The sequence below is a fragment of the Ammospiza caudacuta genome, chromosome 4, assembly GCF_027887145.1.
Source record: "Ammospiza caudacuta isolate bAmmCau1 chromosome 4, bAmmCau1.pri, whole genome shotgun sequence".
In the NCBI taxonomy this organism is placed as follows: domain Eukaryota; kingdom Metazoa; phylum Chordata; class Aves; order Passeriformes; family Passerellidae; genus Ammospiza; species Ammospiza caudacuta.
Genome location: NC_080596.1, coordinates 65,154,001 through 65,180,447, shown reverse-complemented (window position 1 = coordinate 65,180,447; position 26,447 = coordinate 65,154,001).

Genomic DNA, 26,447 nt, shown 5'->3' with positions numbered 1-26,447 from the left:
TTCAAGATAGCTAGGCTAAGTTTGTTTAGAAAATGAAGAAGTTTTATGAAAGGCTGCCCAACCACCATCTGATGACTACTACATAAATGGATAAATCTACCTCTATTAAGATAAATTTTCAAATAATATTTGGAAATTTTTAAAAATGCAATACTGAACCTTAAAGGGAGAATGGAAGAAATGCTTCCTGAGAAAACCAACAGAAAACTTTGCCAATCTTTTCCCCAAGTTCTTATGCAAAAATGAATAAATTCATTCCACGATTTATCTGAAACCCAGATTTAAGTCTTATTTATTATGGTGCATCTTCACCTAGCAGTAAGTCTCATAATTTGTGCTAGTAAAGTCTGTAACCCTTAGCAGTGACCTCTCAGGTGCTATCAAATGTAGAAAATGTGATAGCTGTTGTATGTTCAATACTCCTATGACATAGATTAATGAACACAATATATTACTTATCTTGCATGTGATGACACGGGGGACCTCATCCACCACGTGCAGTTTAAAAACTTTAATTAAGAACTATTATTTCAACTAAAAGATTACCTGTAATAATTTAAGAGGAATTTGTATCTGAGAATCCAAATGCCAGTTTAGTGTGTGCAAATTCTTAAACTTCATTATACTTTTGTGTAAAAGGGCTTATTCAAATTATTGAGCCTGACATTTTGCATGAGACAGACCAGTGCAGCTGATATTTCTGCATGAAGACTGGTAATTTGTGCTAAGCAAATAACATCCTTGCAGGATGAAGGATCTAGTCTCTTACTATGGAAAGTAACCAGTAAAACTCAGTCTTTAAATGAGTTGGGTTTGGCTTCATTTTGGCTTTTTGCAAACAGAAACCTAATTTTCACAGCAAGCACAGTCATGCTACTTTATCCTCATTTGTTTCAGTGCTAATGTCTAGACTTTAAATTAAATTGCTATTTTGTTCCCTGGGGATTGCCACCCTGATATAGTTATAAACAGACAACACATCCTTTCTCACAGCATTCGTTTCGTCAGGCTTCCTCTGTTGTAACTGAATCTGAGGATAAATGGCTTTTCCTGTTGAGATTAACTTTTGCCTATTCCAACAATGCAACTCCACACTTGTTTTCACTGTCATCCAGCAGCAGAGGTAGGATACCTACACCTGGCACAAGGGAATAAGCTGTAACTGTTTGTTTAGGAATGCTGTAGTCTGTTTTGGTTTGGGTTTTTTTTAATCTTTTCATTACGGCCTTTCCAAGTCTTTCTCAGCTTCTCCTCAGAGTTTTGTACAAACATATCAGCCCCAAAGTAACTGAAAAGGATTTCTCCAGGTTCTTCAACACATGGTTATCTAAAGGGTTTTTTCTTTTCTTTCAGGATGTATAACAATGAAATGGATGGATATGTTAATATTACAAAGGATATTTTTTTGCAAGTTTAGGATAAGATGAAAAAAAAGTGGAAAATATTGTTTAAAAAGATTTTTAAAATATTGTTTAAAATGTTTAAAAAAAAAGTGGAAAATATCGTTAGCCAGCATGGAAAGACTTTCTGTCATTCCTTTTTGCCTCTCTGTTCATTGATAACCCTTCTGTTGCCCTACCAAGGAAAGCAGACCTGCTCTTCTTTCTGGCCTCTCTGAAGACTCAACCAAAAAAAAAAAAGCCTCAAACAAAAAGACCTCAACCAAACAAAAAAGAAAACCAAAACTTGCACCATGACCCAAAGTTCACTGGATATTTCAGAGGCAGTGGTTGGGTTTCAGGGGTGGCTTCATTTTGGAGAAATTGAGGTTTGTAAAATGTCTCAGTAGAGTACTGAGTTCTCTCAAGCTTTTCTGGCAATTATCCTTGAAGAAGTTGTTATAACCTGATTTTGTCTAACCATACAGAAACTTACTAAAGCATGATATTTTCATTATGTATGCATTCTTTATTTTGTTTCTTTATCACCACAAAGGATGGCATAATGTATTTAAATTATATCTGGTTAGGATTGAAATTGCGTCAATTCTAGAGGGAACATTGCTGAATTTTGTTTTCCTTTTATTGTTTAAAATTGATATCATGAGGACATACTTTTCATGGAAAAAAAGTTTCTTTCCACAGATAACTTAAAAGAAATTTTCTAGAGAAATAATATTTAGCTATAAAATCTGGTAGGTATTTTCAGCTGGGGGTATTCTATTCAGAAACAAATTTTAACTCCTCAGTCACAACCTGAATGAGATTTAAAAAGGGCAGGCGTTGCATTCTGCACCTGGGATGAGGCAGTCCTGGATGTAGGTTCAGACTGGGGAATGAGATGCTGGAAAGCAGTGCTGCAGAATCAGAATGGGTCCTGGTTGATGGAAAGTTGAACATGAGCCAGCAGTGCCCTGGCAGCCAGGAGGGCCAGCCCTGTCCTGGGGGGCACCAGGCACAGCATGGCCAGCTGGGCAAGGGAGGGGATTGTCCTGCTCTGCTCTGGGCTGGGACAGCCTCACCTCCAGTCCTGTGTGTGCAGTTTTGGGCACTGCAATAAAAGATATTAAACTATTAGAGAGCATCCAAACGACAGCAATGAAGATGATGAAGGCTCTGGGGGGGGAAGCCATGTGAGGAGCAGCTGAGGTCACTTGGCTTGCTTGGCCTGGGCAAGAGGAGACTGAGGGGAGACCTCAGTGCAGTTACAGCTTCCTCACGAGGGAAGAGGAGGGGCACGCACTGCTCTCTGCTCTGTGGTGACAGTGACAGGAGCCAAGGGAATGACCTGAAGCTGTGGCAGGGGAGGTTTAGGTTACATATCAAGAGAAGGTTTTTATCAGAAGAAGTGCCAGAAGGACATTGGGCACTGGAACAGGCTCTCCTGGGTAGCGATCACAGCACCAAGCCTGTCAAAGAAGTATTTGGACAACTCTCTCATGAAGGTTTTTATCAGAAGAAGTGCCAGAAGGACATTGGGCACTGGAACAGGCTCTCCTGGGTAGCGATCACAGCACCAAGCCTGTCAAAGAAGTATTTGGACAACTCTCTCATGGTGTGATTCTTGGGGTGTCCTGTGCAGGGCCAGGAGTTGACCTTCAGTGATCCTTGTGGGTGCCTTTCAATTCAGAATATTCTGGGAATCTGAGATTTTGTAACCTTTGAAGAACAATTATCTAAGAGGAACATGAAATATATTTCTGTTTGTGTTGGTGACGGTGTTCTTACCGGAGTATTTTTTGCCTCTTGCTCTCCCATTGTTTTTATGTACTTTGCTCTGTTCTCTGAAAGCACAATATACAAGTAACAGGGAATCAGAAAAATCAGAAAGCAAAGAGCTCACACTGACCCAAATTTTCATGTGAAATATCTGCTTCAGTTTTGGTATAATCAATGAATGCAAGATTAATTAGTCATGTAAATACAGTCTCCAGATTCCTGAGGCATCCATAAGCAGAACCTTTGGATACCTGGGAGAAATATAAAAAGAAGTGAACGTTTACTATGTTATTGGTGAGAACTTTCTAATGTCACCTTGGATGCTAGTCAGAAATGGATAAAGATCTTCAGAACTATGAAAAAGATTGCCCCTGAAAACTGTGTGGTTCTAGGACAGTTTTAAACTAGTATTCTGAAGAAAGAAATATTCCTGAATGCAATAGGAGCAAATTTAATTGTGAAACAATTCCTAAACCACCAAGTGGCTATTTGGCTGGTTTAGAATTTTTTGCAATTTTACAAAGTAAGGCTAGAAAAAATAGTTCTAGAATATAATTTTAGATTAAATTATCGATTTTCTAATATTTAAACAAAGAGAAACAAAACCAACTGGTTTTGTTTTTCTCAGTTAAGGGCAAAATATTTCTATCAATGCAATAACAAACAAAGGAAGGAATGGGGTTCCAGTGAGAGTGAGGTGAAACTGAATTTCTACTAGATATACTTGAGAAAAAGACCAAGTTGTCTATGCTAGTGCATAAAGGTTAGCACAGAAAACAGATGCACATAGGAATTTAGGATATAAGAAAAAGGACCGGAATGATTGTGGAATCACAATTCAATGTGAAGAAAAAAATAAAACCAAAAAACCCAACAAATAGATAAGAAAGATTCAATGATACATTGAAAAAGGTAATTTGAAAAAACTCTTAAACTCCTTGACTGAACAATATTGCCTGCTTATTTCTGTATGTTAACTTCTAAGAGTAACTTTCAGGCATACCTAAAGCATATGAGTTTTGCCAAAAAGGATTACAAGTAGTTTTGGCAGAATAAGATAGGATAAAATAATGGTTATTATTTTATCCACTTGAGGTGGCAACTTTTTATTTAGGTTTGAGTGTTTTGTTTGTTTGTTTGTTGTGTTTGGGGATTTTTTTAGGTGAGAATGGAGGGTTCAAATACACTTCCTTTATGTTTCAAAGGCTAAGATAATTTTACAACTCTAAATATAGGAATAATTTTGTGGTCATCTACAGATATTCTACTTTTTTTTTTTTCCTGAAAATATAGACAAATCTGGTTCCTCTCATGTAGGATTAGAGATCATGGATTAATTTCACTCATCATTTGAAATATTCCAGTGTTCTGATAATGTGATCATGGTATAATTTCACTCATCATTTGAAATACTCCAGTATTCTGATAACATGGGTACTTCTCATCAGAATTTAGTTATGCAAAACCATGTGTCTCATCTGAAATATATCACTTCCACCAGCCCAGTGGGCCTGGTACTAAGGCAGAATACTGATTCAATTCTGAGTAAGAGGCTCCTCTTTTGGCTCTCCTGCTTGCATCCAGAGAATCATAAATATACATAACTTCATGTAAAGTTCAAAAGAGCAGTTCCACAACTTGGAAAGAAATAGTTCCATTTTCTCTTGATAAGTATATAAAATTTAACAATCGAAACCAAGTGTAGCTTAACCACACAGCTTGTTTGAAAAGAAATTCCTGTTGTCAGTGCAGAACACTTTTTGCCACATCAGAGAAATTCTTAGCTCTCTATTCAACACCATGTTGAGGAATGAAAAGAACTTAACATCTACATTTCAAGCAGGAAGAAAGTTGTATGAAGTACAAGACATATTTACTGTGTATATACAGCAAATTAAACCCTGTAAAATATTTGCTCAATTTTAAACTATTTCTGTGAATGCTGACTTTCCCAGAACTAATCTTTTAGTATCTACTGAACAAATAATGCTTTTGATCAGGATATAGCTTATTAGAACAAGAATAAGACAGAATTGAGAAACTATTTTCAAACTGCTAAGAGTCCTGGGTTATTTTATCCTGGAAACACCATTTTATCACTCATTTTCATTTTGCATCCTGAGCTGCACTAAATAATTTCCTCAAGCTAATAAATGGTGAGTTTATATGTCAGTCTGCACCTTGATCCTTCTCTCAGTGCAGTAACTGCTGCTCTTGCAGGGGCTTACTGGGTTGTTGTGGTTTCTCTATCCTACTCTGGGGTTTGTGTATTTAAACACGCTGGCTTCTTGTATTATTAAATTCTCTCTGGGACAATATTATTGTACATGAGTGTTGATTTAAAGAGAAGCTTTTCTGAAGAGAAAAAATCACTGTCAGTAGCCAGCAGAAGGTTGAACAAAATATTCAACACTTTGTAGTAAATTGAATGCAATACTTTGATATTCTATCTAGCCCAGAAATCCTAAGTGGAACCTATGAATTATAGATCACCAGCACAGAGGTTAACAGCTGGAAAACAAACATACTTGCAATCAGTAAATTCTGAACGATCACAGTTTTGTTTGTTTATTTCAAGCATAGGCAAGAACTCCAGTGCCTGTGATTCTTCAGTCTTTGAAGTATATGCATTGTGATAACAAAAGCAAAGAGATTCTCCTCAGAACTCCACTTATTTCAGTACTCAAGATCAGTGGTATAAAGCCAATAACAGTATTTTTCTTTTCCCATGTTGTTTGTCCTGTGGTCAGTGTTTTTTTCTCAGGCTCTGTGTTGGTTTTTTGTGTACATACTGAAAATGGTGATTTTTTTCCTGAGTTTTTGCATGCTGTTTGTCACCCGAAGATCTAATGCAGTTCTCCAATATTTCCAACTGTATGAGAAGCTATTATTTAACACCCATTCTTTATGCACTAAAAAATTAGGGTCTGAAGGTTTCACATTTCACTCAGGTGCCCAACCTGAGGTGCCTATAACCTGAGGCTTTGGTCATTATAATATAACTTGTGCTCCACAGTGTCTGTACTTTGTTACAGTCCCACACAGCTCATCAGCCTCTCTTTCCATTTAGACATTCAGAATCACAGTGGACAAGATTTGCAGCAATTCAGTGCTGTCTGAGGGATAAACCCCCCTCATTTTTAAAAATATTTATCATGTCTGATTCCCATCCAGATTCAGAGAGAGGATATATATCCTTGGCATGGCTCTGATAAGAACAACTCCAAGACTGAAATTCAAGAGGACTCTTCAAATCATGGATGACAAAGTTTTTCAAAAGAGATCCAATCTTACTGCCCCTCATACTTCCAAAAAACAAACCAAAACAAAACCTGAAAAAACAAACAAAGTAAAAAACCAACAAAACAAACCAAAGAAAAACCCAAACCAAACAAAAAACCAACATGCTCTTCATCTGCTAATCATGGAATCCATCTAAATCTCATTCCTATGGAAAATCGACATAGCTCATTCTCTTCTCATCCATGCATGTTTTGGTTTTACAAGCTGTCCTAGCAGACCACTGTTGATACTGCTAAGGAGGAAAAGGGGCATGAAATTGCTGAACAGAAGTAATTAGACTTCAGGTGAAAGAGGGTATGGTGTAAAACAGATCATTGTTTGCTTATAAATATAAATTATGCATTTTCCCCGTAGCTTCAAAAACAATGACATTAAATCCTCAGCTGTCAGGACTGAAAAGTAAGAAGTGATATTAGAGCGAATAGAAAAACAAAAATAAGAACTAAATACTGGAAGAAAATAAGGAAAAGAGACCAAAGATGTAGCTGGAAGACGAGATGGAAAAATATTTCTTTAATAGACTTTCCAGAAGAAAAATCATAGGAAATCCTTGTTCAGCTCAAGAACTGACTAACAATAAAGAAGAAAAAGCTGAGCCAAATGTTACAAGGCTTTAGGAAATACACAGAAAAGAATACTCTTGTCCATTAGTTCTCTTTTGCCTGTTCCAGTTATACATCATACTGCCCATTTCAAACCAACTGAAGTCAGCAGGACATCTAAGCAAGTGCTTAGGTTAATTTTTATTCCTCATTTAATAAAGATTACACAAGATTGAATAAATATTATGCAGAATACTTCTATTTCCCAAACTTCAGTGTAGTTCTTATCTTCTTGGTTTAACAGGAGTATTTCAGGGTTGTAATGTAGAAGGATGCAGACAGTCAATTCTTGGCCTTATTGAGGCCAGTGCTCAAAAGAGGATTTCTTCCAAGTACTTAGCCTAATTTCTAGCTGTTGAAATTCTTGTGCATTTCAGACATTTCACTAGCAGAGAAATCTATAAAGCAGTTCTGTAGTAGTTTTTCACACTCCAAATCTTTATTTTAAATGGAAACTTTGTAAGAAGCTCCATTAAAGCCATAAAGTAAACTAAAATTAAATGAATAATTACTTGTAAAAAGAAATACTAAAACATGGAAAAATGCGAAAGTATTTTAATAATTTAAAAACCTCACAGAGGCTACAGCATTATTTTCTGCCAAAATATTTCTAAAACTGGCAGTCCAGAAGAACCCTGGAACACCCATGTGGAAACATGTTTTTAATTTTGGAGTAAATAGTTTTTCCTCACACACAGAAGTATTTTCTTTAAATAGCATAAGATGCCTCAAAATAGTGAGGAAGCTATGCATTTTTGTTGTGTAGTTAGACATTAAATATACGTAGTTAAAATCAAAGTTATTTCTAATCTACATCTGAAAAATCTAGAAAAATAAATATTTTAGAAAGCAAAGCTTATAAACTGAGGTCTCTCTTAATGCAGTCATTAGTAGGTTGTTTTTCCAAGTACCATTCTTCTGGTCATTGTGTTTGGGCACCCAGAGGTGTGAACCTGCTGACAGGGACCTTCAGATGCTGTGATTACACACTCACAGACAATAAAACAGGGAAACTTGTCAGGGTCCTGTGTTGCCAGGGATGTCACAGGGAGCAAAACCTCAGAGCACAACAAAGGAGGTTTTTCTCAAAGTACAAAAGGATCTGTGGAAGGATGGTTATTTTAATTGAAAGTTATAAACTGTTCCTAATCTGTGTTGTTCTTCTGCCAATGTAGCTGACATTAGGAGTGACTTTCAACACTTTGTCTGTATACTGTGGTTGAGGAGGACAAATTAGAAGTCTTAAAGACAAAACTTTTTTCCAGATAAAATCCAGCCTCAGAACAAGCAAAGCTAGTGAGTCTAGCAAGTCTGCTTTTTGGTTTTTTAGCTTCAAACACATAAAAGATAAGCTATTTCACTTGCCTTTCCTGTCATTAACCTTTTGTACTCTGCACCTCTTGGGTATGAAAGGCTTCTCACAGCCCAAAAGGGGCATTTTCTGTCCCTGCAATGGGCACAAGAAATCAGTGGATAACATCTACCTTATCAAAGAGCAGTAATATCAGTCACTGAATCTTACTTTTCATCTTTCAAGTGATCTGATATCTATACTACACTTTTCTCAAAGGTGAAATGATACGTTTCTAATTTTTAATGTTCTATTCTGTTCAGTTGCATGTGAGATGCTGTGTTGGCTTATGTGATAAGAATATTTGATCACAAGCTTCCCAACTACATTCTAGAAAATGTGAAGAGAAAGCTAACAGTGCGAAAGAGAGTATGAAAAAATGTACATGCAGTATGGTGAAAAGATTGCCTACATAGAAAAGAATGCATAGAAATTTTGTAATAAAATAGGAGAAAAATAATGAATAGTGGGGAAAAATAGGCATACTGTGAGCTTCTTTTTTAGCAAAGGAAAATAGCATATTCAACAGAAGTTGTCAGATTGGAAATCAATCAAAGCAGCTAATTTTTATAGTACATAATTATTCAGCAGCACTATTAGTCACAGGAAGTTTCAGGAGCTGGAGACTGGAGAGGTGAGAAGGTTTGAGAGCTGGCTGCTGGAGATATTGGGATGTCCAAGCCTCCTGGAGGGACTGGTCCAGGGTCAGCTACCAGGAAGATCCATTTGCATCTGTGAGCTGGAAGTCAGCTGCAAACAGCCACGATTGACCAGAGCTGGGCACACAGAGCAGGGGCTGCTGAGCTGTGACCGACGGCAGGTTCAACAGTAGATTTCACCACAGCAGTAGAAAATGCCAAATAAAAATAGTTTTCTCCCATGATGTTCTGTATAAACACTGGCCAACAAGAAAGATATGCTGTTGATCATAATGATTGGATTCTGCTTTGTCATAAAAATATGAAACGGTCTTTTTCATCGACTCTGCCTTTATATATTTATGTTGAGTTGTCCTTTGAATGTTACTACTTTTTTTAACATTTTCAGTTTCATAATACTTTACTAACATGAAAAATACTAAAATTGTTGCTGAAAATAAATCTGTATTTACCTCCTAGTGTTGCTTTCATTTATGATCTCTTTACTTGCCTCTGACATTCTGAATCTCTTCATGGCATAAATTAGCAATATAATTGTAAAAACTGAAAGCTGCTCTGGTGCTTTTCAGAGGAGATCACATTTACTTTACAGTTGCTTGTTAATTGCTTTAGTGCCTAAGGATGTACAACATATGTCCTACAAAGAGACACCCATATGGTTGTACAGTGTATGTCCTGGCACTCTGTTGCCACAGACTAGAAAACAGACTTCTGTTTAAAATGCATGGCCCACTGCGTGATTGAAGGTGTGACATATAAAGGATTATAACTGACAACATTGAAGCCCTACACCTGTCACAGTGCTGTGTTAGGAGGATATCTATGTTGTTTGCCTGAGAAGGGGAAAGAAGATTGCCTTCACTGAGGAAAGAAGTAAAAGATATTTCATAATTTCATAAAGGAAAGGTTTTGTTTCTCAACTGTCTTATTTATTTCTGTCAGTATAACTCAGCTACAGCTCAATTTTGATTCAAAAGCTATAAAGAAATTAGTAGAGATAAAAATATAAGGGCATTAATTGGCCACATGTAACCACATTTTGAAAGGTCATTAAAACTTAAAAGCAGCAGAGAGGTGATTAAGGATGTCTCTTACAAGTAGCTACATTTATAGAGGCCTGAACACTTTGAATAGCCTAGATTTTAGGCTTGCACTTTTCTGGTATTATGGACATATTCGAATATTTGAAAAAATGCAAGAATATGTGTGACCCTCAGAAGATCAGCAGTCACTGTGGATGGGTCTCTTAAACCAAGGCAAACCTCTTTCCAACAAAGTAATTGCACTCTTACACTTGCACTGTATGTGAGGTTCATTTCCCCTTAGCTTCAGCTCTCTCAGGAAAAGAAACTAGTCTAAGGAAAAGATTAGTCTCACCTAACTTTAGCTATTTAACATATATGTAAACATATAGTATTGCTAGAGCCTGAACTAATCCTCTATTACTGAACTAATTATCTATTACTGTTACTGAACTAGTAATCTTGGCCTCCATTGCAAAACTGCGGAGAGCTGAGCATTTCTAGAGTGTGTCTTAGAAATCCATCCCAGAGCAGAAGGAATCATCCCATGGAAAGGCTCAGCTCTTTTCATTGGCTGACTAGATATTCAAGTGAGGGATTTCTCTCGTCTGCTTTCAGACAGCAAATTTACAACACTGGTGCTTCTTAAATAGTTAACAAAAAGTGAAATACATGACTTCACAGTGAGTCATCTTATCTGAAACCTGAGTCATGTTTCAGTGATGCCTTTCTTTCTTCATTGACTACAGGGGAAGCGTAGGAGTACTCCTACACTTAAATAATCTCCTACCTCAGGTGTCTAATTTAAATGGTTAGATTATGTCAGACTAATTAAGGTTTATGTGACATTTGACAGCGACCTGAGTAATTTGCTGGGGTACCTCTTTCTCCTGAAGGGTACAGTTCTACATTGTGATCCTTTCTGGGCTTTTGCTCATGAAGAGAATAACAGTGACAGAATTAATTTCTCCTGCTTAATTTTCCCCATTGTTGTACATTTTCTGAGGTAGCTTATAACTGTAACAAATTAATCCTATTACTTTCATATTAATATGAATTTGGGCTGGATAGCTAAAAATCACAAAAAATGCAACAATAGCTAAGGGTGCAATAGTTAAGAAAGCATTTACAAACTCTCCAGATGAAAGACAGAAAAATACATTATTTTTTTTCTATTGTCCTTTTGGTTGTACTAATTTGCTAATTGAGGAGCTGGAGCACATTTGAATTAAAAAGGATCCTTGTAAGAGGTTATTTTAAAATTCTGTGTATAAAATTTAATTACTCAAAAACATTTTTATTTACACTTTCCAGAATTTTTATGATAACAAGTCTGATAAAAATCAGAGAACTATATCAGAAGAAACAAGTGAAATAAGGTCTTTTGCAGTCTTTCCATATAAATACTTATTAGAATAAACAAACTCTTCAACTTTATTCAGAGGGTCCACATCAAAATACATTTCTTTCTTAAAAAATAAGCTCATAACTAATCATAGGTTATATAAATGTTTTAATAGCTACACACAGAATAATGACATGGTCACTGCTATTCTTGTCTTTGATTTTTTCCTCTTTCACACTTACAACAGACAAAAGAATAACTCTTTATTGTTTATGGCTTTTACAGAGCATCTCTCTTCATTTCCTCTGGTACATATAAAAGCAGCATTTTCCCTTCAGGAAGCCCCCCTTTTTTTTTCTAGGTGCAGTCATTTGCAGATTAAGAATTAAGAATTTTTTTCCTTATTTTTCACTTCATGTAATTTGTGAAGCCTTTCCAAGATGATGCCACTAAAATAAACTCATAGGAACTCATACCAAGAACACTCTCTTGAAAATGCTCAGAGAAAGCTTCTCATGTGAGCAGATTATTCCATCACTGCATTACTGAATTCTTGCACTTCACTCTGAGCCATATGGTAATACCTACTGCTAGACATAAGGTTTCTAGGAATCTCATCTATCTCAGTTAGGATGCTAGAAGCACATGGGGTTCAATGTTTGTTGGTTCAACACTTAGCTGGTGCAAAGCAAACTATCCTCATAGCATTCCTGTTGGGCAAGCTGTTGTTCCCAAAGAACCTTTGCTGGGCATTGGGCTTAAATCCTTGGGAAACCCATCTCCTTCCTTCCATCCCAATGGCCACCTGCACAAAGGATTTGAAGAAAAGAGATAGGTGACTTAAAGTAAGTATTCCACTCATATGTTTTCTTCAAAACATATTTTATTTACAATCATTTCCTGTCAAATGCAACTTAATCAAATTTACAAAGCAAGGCTGCTTTGATCCTTGCAGTGAAGTTGTAGTATCAGTTTTAAAGCCTCAGGATTCAGCATTTGTGATTATTGCTGTTTTAGCGGGAAAACATATTTTCAGTCCATCAGCTGTGAAAGCCCTGGCACTATTGCAGACGAACATTTTTGGCAAGGTTCACTGTAAAGAGCAAAGCAGGGTTTCACAACTGCTGACTCCAAGGAAAGCCAGCAGTAAACAAAACAAACTTTACTAATTAATATACACTTTTAAAGACTTGAACCAAAGAACAGTGAAACACAGATATGACAAAGTTTCACACATGGCAGTGACTAATTAGCTACGTATATGCATTCAGAATGGCAAATTTTACATTGAAGAACACAAATAGAACATGGCTTGCTTGAGAAAAAAAATTTAGTACAGGCCAGTGATTTAGTTTAAAAACTGGTCATGGGTAGTTTTCAGGAACGAAATACTGCATAAATATTACTGCAGTGCAAGAAAAATATAAAAGGGGAACTTCTTTCCCGTTCTTCTTTTTTTAGACAAAATTGTTTTGACTGATTTCAAGTAAATACACACACATATAAACATTTCCATTTATAAATATATTTATATTTATAGATATATATACTTTTGCAGTCAACTGCCTTAATGCCAAAAGGACCTAAATATCACCCACAATGTTTTTCATGGTTTGTTTTCTTGTTTAGTTTTTATTTATCAAGCCAAATATATCTTGGACTATCTGTGTTTTATTCTTATTTTTCTAAACTTTACCTGTTTAAGTTATTCTCTTTGGGGTGTTATTAATAGATTACAATCTACTACTGAAGTACAAATTCACTGCTAGCCTTAATTAAATGCTAGATTTGAATGGAAAAGGATGTAAACCTATACATGATCCCTGTAGAAATTTAAATTAGCTTATAGGGAAAAAGACGTTGTCAATGAAGCATATTAAAGCTGTATAAGTTTGCACCATTAGTCTGTGATTTGCTTTTATACACAATGAATGACACTCTTTAATGTAATTTTGAGCTCTACAAAACTGTAATCTCCACACAGTAGAGAACTAAAGGAGGCAAGGGAAATAATCAACTGAAATAATCAACTGGATTTTTATAAGAGCTTACCTTCTTGAAATCAGATTTGTTGTATTTAAATTGGTATGTATATTTTAAGAAAAGATATTTTGAATGATTTATTAGAAAGTATAGAATTGAATTTTTAAAGAATTATTAGCAAGAAATTTTGTGATAGGAGGAAAAAATAGTAATTTTATAGAGCAAAGCATAAAGTTGAAATAATGTATTTGTGATTTTGAACAAGTTTTAGTTTATAAACATGCCTAGATGTGACTTTAATTAAGTAACCTATATAAACCAATGGAACTACCTCTCCTCCTTTAAATTATGCAGGTGCTTAATCTCTGCACACAGTCTCCTAGGAATGGGAAATGTTTTAGTTGTGAAACAAAGTTAGATCCCTGCCTTATTTATATCTTGAGACATGGCCTTAATTAATTCATGGCAACCCACATGATGCTTTGGTGAAAATATGCTAAAGCCTGCTAATATTTACTCTATAATTGTAACTATATTTTTATTTATGTATTTACATATTTCAGTTTATGGTTTCACAACTTTTCTGTAAAGATTTAATATTCATTTAATATTTTCATTCTAAGTAGGTTTGTTGTTTTTTGGTTTTTTTTCCTGGGAAATCAAGCATAATTTTTAACAATTTTATTTCAGATTATGAGTTTGCAAAATAAACAATACCAAGACATATTGTTCCATTTTCTGCAAAGAATTAGCTTCATAATGTCCCCAAACAGTGGATGATGGATGTTACCTCTGGAAATTATCTAGTCCCTCTGCTCAAGAATAGTCATCTAGAGCAGTTAGCCTGGGAATGTGCCCAGTCAGGTTTTCAATGTCTCCATGACCTTTCTGGGCAACTTGCTCCAGTGCTTGACCATTGTTGGAGTGCAAACAGTGAAAGGGAGGTATTTACCTTCATTTAAACAATTTTTTTGCGCTTTACTTTGTGCCCATTGCCTCCTGTCCATTCACTGAGTGTTTGAGCCCATACTCTGTTTTCATCCTGTGATGTATTTATACACACTGATAAGGCTCCCTGAGCTTATTCTCCTCCACACTGTGCAGTTTCAACCCTCTCATCCTCTCCTTATAGAACAGATGGTCCAAGCCCTTAATGATTTCCGTGGGTCTTCTCTGGACTTGGTCCACCATGTCCACATCTCTCCTGTGACAAGGAGAGCAGCACTGGGGCTGCTCCAGATGTGTTAAAGTGGAAGCATCTACCTTACCCAGCTGGCTACTCCCTTTCTTGTGGACTCCAGGATGCTGATAGATCCCTCTTGACAAAAGGCACACTGCCGTTGCTGGCTCATGATCAACCTCTTGCTCTCCAGAACCCCCAGATCCTTTTCTGCAAAGCCGCTTTTGGCCAGTTGGCCCCCAGCATGTGGTGGTGAAGACCTGAATTGCTTTTGCTCTGGGAACTGCTTGTGCTCTGGGACTGCTCCAGCAGTTCTCAGGGTGGCTGAAGGTCCCCATGAGGACCTGGACTGTGAATGTGAGCCCTCCTCCAGTTGTCTGAAGAAGGCCTCATCTACTCCTTCCTGATCAGGCAGCTGGTAGCAGACAGCTTTCACTGACTGTTCTGCTGGCTAATCCTGGTCACACTTCCACAGGCAGAACCTGATGCATCTCAGTAGCTTGCTCATGTGAAGGGTGTGCATTCGTGTACAGGTACATCAGATGGCCTCCATTCCTGCCAATTTCCTGAGAAAAATACAAAAATATTTCCTTTGAGTGTAACACTTGGCACAGCCCACTTTTCAGAGTAGTTATTTTGGATTAAATTATCTCTTGTCCACCCTTTCACCCTTTGGTAGCCAGCTCTGTTCACTACTTTCTTACTGAACTGGGCATCATCATCTCTCTCTCTCTCTTTCATTCCCAATTTAAAGCTCTCTTCACCAGGTAGGCCAGCCTATTGGCAAAGACACTTTCACCTCACTTTTAAAGAGATCCCTTCTCTTTAAAGCGGTCTTTGATCCTGAAAGTGTGAAAATTAAGTCCCTGATGTCAACATGAGTTGCCCTTTTCTGTAGTTATAGATCTATAGGTGAGGCAGGAGTCTCACAGAAGATCCAGTCAATTAAACAGCTAGGCTAATTAACAATAACCAGCCACCAACATCCTCCCACATAAACTTATGGACTAGGACTCACACTGGAATAAATAGTCACAATTTCTACACCTCCTTGAAGGACCTATTTCCTTTTGTATTCCAAAAGTCTAAAGCACAGAATCTCATCCTGGTACAACATTTAGGGATTTTGTTTTGCTTTTTCTTAAGTTCTCACAGGTATACAAGTTAAAGGATCTAAAAATTTTAGAAGTATCTTCACAAGAATTACTTTTCAATTAAACATAAAATCATATACCTGGATTTTAATCAAGCAATCCTGTTGTACTCTCAATAAAGAAGTCAAGTCCTTCAGATGGTAAATATTCTATAAAAGTCACAGCCATATTCTACAAGATTTATTGAAATTACATTGGGTTTCTCTGTAGTGCAAATAGAAGGCAGCCAAATTAATTTTTCAGGAATTATCTTTTCAAAGATTTACTCCACTAGGGGCGCTTCAAGTCTCTTTCTGACTACTAATATCACTCCACACTGTATATCAAAACAAAGGTTCCTCCTTAAGGAAAATATAGAACAAGAATCAGTATTAATCCTTTGTAATTTGTTATGGCTAAAATTTTTATTTGGTGAAGAATATTTCATGATGGTGAAGAATTATTCATGATAATAAGCAAAAGAAGATCTTTGTGAAACAACAGAGTTTCTTCAAACAAAAGTAGAATATTTAACTGTGTTTGTTCAGTAACACTGCACATGCATGACAGTCTTAAAAACAGTATAGTTTGGACTGTATTCTTTCTCTTGTGCTTTTATATAGTTTTGTCTCCAGAGGTCTTAATTGCAAATTTGAATTTATTATCAAAGAAATTGTTTGCCGCACAGTAAACAGGTAAAAGAAAGGGAATTTGCATTAAGCAAGTAAATGCTCTACCTTCCAAAGAACATAATAAAGCTGTCACAAGGGGAAAATTTCCCAAGTAAAATATGCTCCTCCAAACCTCTGAAGACTTGAAATAAGTAATTATCTCAAAACTGAAAACATCAAGGAGTAGAAAATCAAATAAAAAAAACTTAAAAAAAGTTTTTCTGAAACCAAGGGGCTAACTCAGTAATCACACAGAAAAATACTTTATATTTCACTACATCTAAGAATCATACTGTGGAAAAAGTACTCCCTTCCTCATCTTATACAAAATTTATGGATAATCGCTGAACAAATTGGGGGAAATTGCTTATGGTCTAGGGAACAGTAGTTTCCCTAAACTAAATGTGAATCTTGCTGCATAGAAAATAACAGCATAAAAGTTATCAGTCTGAGGAAATTGCACTGCTTTCATATTATATATGAATAATGTATACATAACTGTGATACAGTAGAGGCTACAAAAATCTATTCAGTGTTTAGGCAAAGTGTTAGTCTAAGCCAAATCTTAAGAAAATTGCATAGAACAATCAGACAACTGCATCAGAGCATATGATATTGGGAACTTACAGCAAAGGCAATATGATCAATTATCTAAAAGTAAATCTAGCAAACAGCAATTCCCATCTAAAAATTCCCAAGTACTTAATAATCATTTGCATAACATGCAACTCAAATACGAACCCTTTGAACAAAACATTAATCCAAAGTTTTATTTTTAGGAATAGGTAACAGGACAAATAAAGCCATACATTGAAATGTTGTATATCGAAAAGAGATTTTTAAGAAATAAGTTTACAATTGCCTATATGTGCATACATTGTTCAAACCTTTATTTAAGTACTTTTCAGGGCAGCAGAGACAATACTACTCTAGGAAATGGATAAATATCTTAACAGTGTAATTGAGAAATGCACCAAGTTACAAGTGAGCATCAGCCACCAAGATCTTCTCTAAGCGTCAAAACCTTACATCGCAGGTAATAGTGATGGAAGATAAACAATCCAGTCTGACTTTTTCAGACTGGCTTGATTTGTCTGAGGTACCAGTTAAGAGAATTTCATGGTTTTCATAAAAATTTAAGTTATTTTACAAGGAAGCAGGAAGCCCAAATAAGTACTAAACTGCATAGTACCATTTTTAAGCTCATGATAAGCATCTAAGTCCTTTAGTTATAAGGTACCTCAGAGCAGATGGCCAACAATTCCTCTCAAAGATATAATTCAAGTATAGACAGATAGGGTAACACTGAGGAACACAGAAGCTGATGTTCTTTCCAAGGGTGTCTGAATCCTAAAGATCATAGGGTCACTTAAAGACATTGGTCAAGTCAAGGAGCGAAGAAAGAGCTTATGATCACAGAAGGCATCACTTTCCAGCTGAAAGAGAAGGTAATAAAATATCTTTGGCAATTTGGCAATTATAAATCCTTGTCTAGATAAAAAAATGTTAATCAAAACAAATAACAAAATACAAACTAAAAAGAAAGTCCCTAACCACCCCCTATAACCCACAAATTAGTAATAAGGTGCCTGCAGAAAATTATTTTAAATTCTCAAAGGCAAACCAATAATAATGATATTATCAAATGTAATACATACATCAAGTAAAATAATATCAGCATAGATGGACTATCAGCAGAGTACATTAGTATTTTTATCAATACACTACATTTTTATCAAACATTTTCATCAGTTACCTGGATGATCAAACCAAATGCATCCTATGAATTATTTTAATTTAAGGCAACAGTTTACCTGAACATAATGAAAGCCTTAGTCTGAAATTACCCTGAGAAATCTGTGGTCCACACCTATGGAAAGCCCTTGAAGTTTTTAAGGTGCTGCATTTAGCACAGCAAATCCCAAGCATCTGCACATGTTTGAGAAGTGACTGGCTAAAAAGGAGGTTTCTGAAAAGGGCCTGAAGGATAAGGTGACCTTCAGGCTGAGTATCATAAAGAACACACTCTCATTGCCCATGAGGCTAGTCACACCCTGGGCAATGTTTTAAGTTAAAAAAATTCCAAAGATTTCTTAAGGCTTACAGAAAAAGTTTTTGTATTCAAGTTGTGAATGTATAATCATGAATCTTTTGTTTTGCCACCATGTGTGACGCCAAGCTTTAGAAATTTCTTTGCCCAAAACAATTTTCTATGCTTATTTTCTCTCAGCACAGGGCTAATCCCTCACTTCCATGCAGAAGGTTCTATCCCCCAGAGCATTACAGAGTACAGTATCTGAAAAATTCAACAGACAACTTTCCTCTCCACTTCCTAGGTGCTGTTTTTAAGCATAAGGGACTTTATAAGTGGAATAAATATAATCCACAACAGTATCTGAAAACCTAAATCAGATCTGATAAAAATTCAGAAAAACCTAAAAATAAATAATTCTAAGTGTCTTGCCTACTGTACATGTGAATGAGCATATCTAGGCCCTCTGAGGTATGGCCATGCACAAGTCAGTGTGGATGGTTTATCTGGAATGCAAATTGCTCCATATATACAGAAATTGCTACTAAAGGACTAAATTCATGCAAAATTGTGCCCTCTCCACTGAGGCTTATCAGCTCAAGTGCAGCACTGTGCAACCAACCAGAGCCATCTCAGACAGTCTTCACTGGATGTTGAGACTGGGATTGGGGTCAAGCATGGAGAAGCGTTGCCATTCATTCCACTAAGTGTTGTCCCAGCTGGGCTCACAAACAGATGACAAAAAGAGTATTTCCCCTCTTTGCCATCTGTTTCTGGTATCAGCCATGCAGCAGTGACTGAAATGCAGTTAGGAACTGATGCAAATTTTTCACCATTAAAATCCATGATAAAAGTAAGCCAACCCAATGTGCCAAAAGTCTGGCTCCATATCCAATAAGCCCTTCAGGATTGTACTTTGGGTTCAAATATGTAAAAATTTATCATGCTCTGGATCAGGCTTTACATTCAAAGCAGTATATGTTGTGTATGGATTAAAGGAGCCAGATGCAGCCTGTGGTGCTGAGCCAGAGCTAATATGTTGAATATATGAAACCACCAACTGGGTGGGAGTTAAGCGGGTTAAAAATACAATGAACATATATATTGTACCACCTTCTCTTTTTGTCCTGCTAGTTGTACCAAAGCTATATTAAAATTATAAGTTCAGGGACTGAATTAATTTTATTTCTTAAGGAAGTTACTGGATTTTTTGTGATAAAAGCTGTATCTAACATCTTTATCATTTGCATAAGAAAAACAAGAATTCTTCAGCATATTGTGATCGTATCTGTTATTCTCCTGGATATATCAGTTTCAGTGTTGAAGATCATAGACTTAAACCACCTCTGTTGTCTGGATAAATAAAACCAGCTGGAATGCTCCTGTAAAATATCATGTCTATTATAATTTGATTTTACTATTATGGAAATGTTTCTGGAGAATATCTTATTCTATAATTTTCTTTCCTGACTACTAGCTTTTATTTCAAGAAAAGTAATGAAAATTGAATCTATTGAAATGTCTTGCAATTTACCTAGAAAAGAAAATAATTTTAGCAATGTGAGTTTGATATTGAAAGCAAGGGGCCTTTAGATGTGTGTCATAATTTGAGTTATGGTAGTCTAATTTTGTCACTGCCTGATAAAAGTTTCTTTGATATACTTTTTGAGAAGTCCAGAGGTTTGGACCAGCTACATTTTAATGATCATTCTATGGGGGCTGTCCCACTACTTCTTTTCCATTAAGATCTTTTGCCACTATATATCCAGTCTGTGTGTACAGAGCAATCTTTTAACTAGTAAATCGAGTCCTGCTTGAATATTTCTATTCTATTTTAGTAATATCTTTATTATTTGAATTTATAAAAGTTAATAAAATCTTAAAAAATCCTTAAGAAAAAAATGCAAAGTAATTAGTCTCCCTCAGAAGAGGTAAGAGTCTTTCAAGTTCTTTTTTCTTGATCATATGGTTAGTAGGAATTTGCTAGGCAATAGAATGAATAAGTCTTAAAGGCTTTTGCCTATATTTAATATTAAGGTTATTATGTTAAGGTTAGTTACTGTGAGGTGCTCCAAGTTACTGTGTGCTATCAAACTTTATAGAGAGAATAGAAGCTTCATTGTTGCTAATTTTGAATAACACTTAACACAAAGCTATTAAGAGACACTATGGTTCTAAGGGTTTAAAATAAACTGAATACTCAACATATGAGAAAGATGAACTGCTTTTGTACATAAAATTATTTTTACTACACAGCTGTGAATTTATTCAAATGCTTGGAGAAAAGTTTTATTTCATTGGAGGATTAAGAAGTACATAGATTGCACATAGTGAAAAGTGGTAGACCATTCATACCTTTCATAATAAGGATTCTAGGTGAGTGAGAAGAAACAAGTGCCAGACTTTTCCCCTTGTGTTTCAGATTCTTTGATCTGAATAAGTGGTGCAATACTGTAAATCAGAGAAGAAAAAGATAGCTGATACCCACAGCTGGAAATGGTACTTTTTGACTACAGCAATTTTTCATGGGCTCTCTATAGAGTTTTTATTTACACCAAATGTCTAGAACACAACACCCTCTCGCTACTGCCCTGTCACATTAGGCCATTCATATGCACAGATCAGCATCCCTTAGTGGCATATCTGGCTATACATTTGACGAAATACTTGTTTATTATGGACTAAGTCCAGCTCTGACTGAAATAAGTGGAAAGACTCATGTGGATTTAAGTAAGAGTTGGTTTAGACTCCTTCTGAGCACTAAGATTTATGGCATCCTTAACATTTCATTTCCTCAATTTTAAGCATTTGGGTTTTGTAAATGACCTGCTGGATAAATACACTGTTGTCACTTAGCAGACCTAACTGGTGTGTGAAAAGAAGACTTTTGCTTTCAGATAAACGGAGGGATGGTTGATTATGGTCTGTTACTCAGCTCGCATAAACTTGCATAGATCCATGAATCTCAACTGGCTTCCAAATATCTGATCTGTCAGCAAATGAAATTCAAGAAGAAAGTTTATACTTCTTTGAAGACAGCATGTATGTTGGTGCAGGTCAATTACCTTAGGATATACCCTGAACAAGAAAATAGTAGATTATAGGCTTTCTAGATAAAGATAAGGTACCTATTATTGGATCCAAAATTTTCCTTCTAAAGCACAGAAATCACAGAATACACATTACAGAATAATTTTGAGAAGCTCATGAAAAATGAAGGTTTATCAGAGAAACAAAAAAAGTTTTGAATTTCTGGGTAATACCTGAATGGAATGATCCTTATAAATTTTAACATTTAAATGTTAGGGCATTATTGAAGTAGTTTCTGTGCTGTTGTTTTCTTCATTCCAGAAAGATGTCTGTATTATATACACCATAACAATAAAATTATTGTAATAATTTCCATTCAAAACTAAGGGTTTTAAAGTCCTGAAGTCCAAAACTTAGTTTTGTAAGCCAGGAACTGAGAGTAACAGTTTGAAAAATTTTTTAAAGTTGTTTTGCTTATATAGCTTAGATGTAATTAAAATAACTGTGTGCTCTTAAAATGTATTCAGGCAATATTTTTTATTTCATCCAACTACTGAGCATAAGCTAGTTGCAAAATTTCATCAGCAGTGTATGCACAGTTCAGAATATTGGATCAGCATTTTTCCTTTTAAAACAATTATTTCCATGTTTTGTTCTCTCCTTATTTTATTAAGAGACAGTTTAATCATGACAGAAAACTGTGAATAACAATTACTATAAGGGAAACAGGCTTGACCCTGTTTCCACAGATCTTGGCAGAAGTTTCCTTATGGACTTCAGCACAAGCAGGGCCAGCTGCTAGGGTAACCACATACATTAATTTAATTTTTCATAAGGACACATCCAATACTCACTGATTTGAGATGAGGCAGCTGCCTAATCCTTCTCAAGTTGTAGGGAAGAATGTTATCAAAACATTTATATATTGCTTTTCACCCTCAGTTTTATTAGCTGTACAGTCTGAGATAGCATAGTCAGGTGAGGTAAGGCTTGGTATCATTTATCTCTTTCACTTGAAGAAGCATGGTACATATTGTATCTCATCAATTTTAAAGCTGCAGAGGATTTTCTGTATAGTGAGGGAAAAATTTAGTCAATTTTGGTGTACACAGAAATGCAAGAAAGGAATGTATTCAGCTCTTGCATATGATTAACACAGCCATCTGTTTTACCTTCCTGCATACTTGTCAGCTAATCAATTGCTAATTGCAAGTGTCCAGTTGCTTAACAGCATTGTACCTGCAATTGCAATTAATTATTCTAAACATTTTAAAGATCTTCAGACCCTGAATTATTTATTTCCATGACAAAACAGTGAAAGGAAGATGTCAAAGGAAAGGAAGCAAGGAATGGACATACAGGTAAGAAGGGAGGAGGGTAGGGAATACAGATGTGTGTAACTATAAGATGCAGATATGTATAAGATATTTGAGAATAAGTAAGGCACAATGTCATAGACATTTATATGATGTTTTGATGGAATAGCTATGTGATAGAGAAGGTGACAGGTGGAAACTGAGAGAGGAAAACAAGCCTTTAGAAGGGGAAGGCAAAAGAGATGAATGGTTATTGAAAGAGGAGTTGGGAACTCTGGCACAGAGGGCCGAGGCTGCAGAACATGCATTGGATGTGGTCATTGCTACTCAGATTGTCAATGATGTTTCCAAGCCATCAGTTACCATGATGGCTTCTAACAGTAATTCCTTCATTATCCTGAATTATAGATTTACTTTCTCAAAGTCTTTGGTGAACGGTTTTGCATGATGTAACAATGTAATTCTCTGGTATTATAAGACCAGTGACCTTTGTGCTTCCAAAATAAGAACCTGACAGGTGCCCTTATCTCAGAAACGTCTTGTAATGAGATTCTGATCTGTTCAAAGAAGAATTTTGAAATTTTATTCTTAAAGCAAAAGAAAGTAAAAGGTAGAGAGAATAAAAATGGAATTTAAGCTCTGCTTCACTACTTAAATGTAATATTATTTTGGAAAATATAGCTTAGGAAAGAATAATGCATCTGTGATTATTCTGGTATAACACATTTGTGTATTACAAGAGATGTAATTTTCTTTACCCTACCTCCTTTCTCTCAGCAATTTACTTAGATGCAAAGAAAAAGTTCATGTTAAGTTCATCAAAAAGATACTGGATGAATATTTAAAGAAAATTCTTAAAGAAAGAGTTATGTTTTATATATTGATACCAACAGATTCAACTATGCTTGAATACAAAGAAATTTTAAGAGAGCAATAAAAAAATAATCTTATACTCTTTACAGTTTTATGCAAATAATATTTGCATTATTTTTGAGATAATCCATTAAATATTGAGATAATTCCATTAAATCATCTTCTGATTCATAATTTATTTGTACCCATTTGTATTAATATTTGTTCCATGGTAAAAGGAATGAAATAACAGTATCATATAAAAAGTCACTTCATTGACCAACTGAAGGCTAAAACAAGAGGTTGTAGACTCAATGAACTGTGCCAAAAAGGTTTAATGGAATCATGGAATTATTGAAGTTGGAAAAGACTTCAAAAGGTCAAGTCCAACTGGCAATTTAGTACCACCACCATGTTCAGCACTGACACATGTCCTCAAGTACCCCATCCACTCACATGACAATATTCATATAATAGGAACTAGCCCTGCCCTGGAAGCAGTCCAGCACTTGTTAAAATGGAAAGAATTATCTCTGCTGCCTATAGCCTATAGCATTTCATATGAGAAAATGAACACGAGAGCTGAATTAGAAATATTTATTTAATTTCTTATATTTTCGAAATCTTTTGTGTTAATCACAACCGTTTCAATATGTCTAACATTACCACATCCAGCTTCTAGGAGCAGCTTCCTTGGGGACACAGAGACACAGTAATTTACCAGGAAGCCATTTCTTCAAGAATCCATTCTTCATTACTGATTTGAAGTATATTCTGGTTTCAAATGTATGTAGGACTTATAGCATGAATTTGCAGTGTGGAATTAATTAGTCTCTTCTGGACAATGTTTGATATGGAAAATGTTGCAAAACATAGTCTAGTTTGATTTTAATTTTCACATTTACAGTATGCTGCACTTGATTTTGTAAAATGATGTTTGATTTCTTCCAGTTTATTTGGGTTTAGGAACAGAGTTGGTATTCAAGAAATTTGGTTTTGGATAAATAGAAATGGCTAAAGAAATTTTGCCCCTGTACTCATTCTCACTTCTTTTTGAGTTTTTTTTTAAAAACAGGTTTTGTGAAATCATGCTTCAGATAATTTAATAGAAGTCATTAATTACTTAATCTGCTTAAGCTTTAAAAAGTTAGTCAATGACAACAAGCATCCTTTCATTCACCAAGGTTAATAGAATTTGGAAAATGTAGAAAATATGAATATATATTTCTTATAATCTCTCTTGTTTATAGAAAATTTTGCAAAAATACACATAAATAAAGAAGTGTCAGTTGTTAATGAAGAAAGAGATTTTTGCCACACTGCAACCCTAACAATATTCAGAAATTGCTTGTGCTGTTCTTCACTAAAGTGACCTTATGTTGGCACTATAATGTATCAGAGAAATTTTATATCTGTCTATATATCTTTCTTCTAAGCAGCTGATAAAAAAACAGTAGAACTGTTAAAAACATTAACAGTAGAACTGAGCCAGTGGCCTTAAAAACAGACGAGCTACCTGAGATATGAATAAATAAGAGAAAGTTACTCGCATTCCAGAATGTTTTTATTTCTGCTTCTATGTTGAAGGCAATTTTTAAAAGGATTTTATAACTTAGATCATAGAAAGAAAGGAAGAAATCTATGAATACCAGTGTGAGAGCAGAGGTCACATAAAGAAGAAAAGACAAAAAACTATTTCTGAACTGATGGTTCTCCTACACAACATTCAATGTCTGAGATTTCCTGCTGTGTGCAAATATGAATAGCTATGCCATGAATTTGGACAGCATTACCATTTCTGAGTCAGACCAGTCTCTCCATGGGTAGAAATGGCTCTAATTTTGCCATCCTGATTCCAGAGCCCTGGAACCATTTAATCTCCCCAGTATAAACCAGAGCAGCCTGGAAACCACTGTATGTCAACTTTAATGGTCTCTGAGGCACATTTTATTGTCTTGAGTCACTGCAACAAAGCAATCGAACCACAGTGTCTTATATCTGTTCTTCCTTTGGGTGTGAGAGAAATTTTATTTGGGTCATTTACATTAATAACCTGCTCAATGAGAAGTACTCCATAAAAACTACTCAAATTTTGTACAAGATATCATTAGTATTCATTCCTCCATAACCTGTTACTGAGGTGTTCCAATCATGCTCTAATTAGTTCGTGATTTTATAGCTGTACCTGTATCTAATTTTTCTTTCTGTAGCTCTACTTACACCCAACAATTTTGCTACAATTTAGTATATATTTTAGAAACTACAGAGATTAAATTTAGTTTATATAATATCTACTATTACATATCTGAATAGGAAGAATGAAAATTTATCATGCTGAACAGAAAGCTCAGGTGCTGTCCAGACTAACTTGGAAGGGCTGTAAAATTTTTGTTTGTTTGGATTTTTAGTTTGTTTGTTTGGTTTATTTTGGGTTTCTTTAAGATTAACCTGATAATGCGAGAATTGGTTTCCAAATACAAACGACACCAAAAGAAAATAATCTTGATCTAATCCTAAGTATTTAATTCTTCAGACTTAAGTACTTCTCCTTGGTCAATAGAGTAACAGAATTAACAAAAAAATCCAGAGGGTACCACTACAGTTAGAACTGGAATGTTGTATTTGTGAGAGTTAGATGAGAAATAGTAACCTTGTGGAAAAAAATACTTAATATGCATTTCCCTTCTACTTTGTAGAAGCAACTGCAGAATCAGCTATTTCCTCATGAACAATACTGACAATAATACAGCAACACCACTGAAACAGAGGAGATAAGAGTCTGCATGAATTAAATAGCAACATTAAAATGT